Raw genomic sequence first — 1,621 nt, 5'->3', positions numbered from 1 at the left:
TCCAGAGAAAAATACATGTGACATGTACGTAATACATGAAGGGCTTCTTTCTGGCCAACATATTGTGTTGTATTCTAATTTAGTTATCGTTTTTAACTTTCTGGAATTTGCCCTGGAGCTTCATTTTATAGAGGAAAGGGCAGGATAGAAATAAGCTAAATATCTACCTATTACATGGAGATAAAAAAAGGTAAAGGCCATACAGAATATTGAATATAAGACAGGGTGTTTACAGTATGTTGTAGATTAAATAATAAACATAGAGAATGCACTAGAAATTCATCTTTTTTAATGAAAATTAATGTCTCACAAGGTCAGTATTCCTCGCTGTATCTGATGGGCCTCCTCACTGGTCTGATGGGCCATTTCAGCCTTTATTTTAGTCATAGCTGGTGGTCATGATAATAATGAATAATAATCACTCTATGGCTGATTTCACACAAGGTTTTGTGATCCTCAAAAAACAGGAAATGTGGGGAAAATCGGGCAAAGCCGCGGATCAAAATGCGGCCGCGCGGCTTCAAGTGGGAAATTGACCAATGAAAACGGGGCAAAGGGAGGCATGATGGCGGTGTAGCTTCTTGTGCGAAATCAGCCTATATCTGCTGGAAAGGTTAAAAAAAACAACCCAACAACCCTTGCCAGGTGTGTTAGCTTCCACTGTTCTCTTAGAAACTCCACTGTGCCACTGTGCCAGAATTAAAATATTAGAGCTTAAAATAAGGTACTGGCATTTTAAGGGATGGAGTCAAGACGTTATTACAAAACTTTATTTGGGAAAGGGAAGGGGATGTATAAATCTATTTCAAAAGGAACTTCAGGAGGATATGTGTGTGTGTATGTGTGTAATGAATTTTAAAAGCAAAAGTTGCTTCTCACCCTAGTTGAAATATATGCCTAAAAAAATCTTACAGTGACTAAGAAGTACTTTTCTTTAAATGAAACATTTCCATACTGTCAAAATAATCTCAAGCTCTTCTAATTTCTGAATTTATGACACAGGGGACATTATCCAATCATTCTGAGTTATCAATATAAGATAATAATCAGCCAGGACAGATGCAGGTTAGGGTGGGAAAGCTACTTAATGTCAAAGCATGTATCAATACAGAGGCATCTGTTTTTCCTGCTAAATTCTGTCTGTAAATTAAACATTTCTGAGGCAATTTCACATACATATCTAAAGGAACATACCTGAACCATCAACGTTCCAACTGAACTAAAGCTACTTAATGTCAAAGCATGTATCAATACAGAGGCATCTGTTTTTCCTGCTAAATTCTGTCTGTAAATTAAACATTTCTGAGGCAATTTCACATACATATCTAAAGGAACATACCTGAACCATCAACGTTCCAACTGAACCGATGAATGCACAAAATGTTTCTGCGTTCTTATCAGATCTTACCAGAGATGTCAGAGACTGGACCTGTGGTTTTCTATGTATAAAGCACATACTATTCCAATGACCCACAGATTCCATCACAAGAAGGCCTACAGAGGATACCTTGCTTGTGGACATGCTATTCCCACCAACTCCTGGAGATGGCATTGCTTTGGTTTAGGATTCTGAGAACTGATTATTGGATCCAAAATTATATTGAAAAACATAATATATAGT

Source organism: Gekko japonicus, unplaced genomic scaffold, assembly GCF_001447785.1.
Source record: "Gekko japonicus isolate JY-2015 unplaced genomic scaffold, Gekko_japonicus_V1.1 scaffold1749, whole genome shotgun sequence".
In the NCBI taxonomy this organism is placed as follows: Eukaryota; Metazoa; Chordata; class Lepidosauria; order Squamata; family Gekkonidae; genus Gekko; species Gekko japonicus.
The sequence above is the reverse complement of the archived record's forward strand: the minus strand, read 5'-3'. Positions refer to the sequence as shown.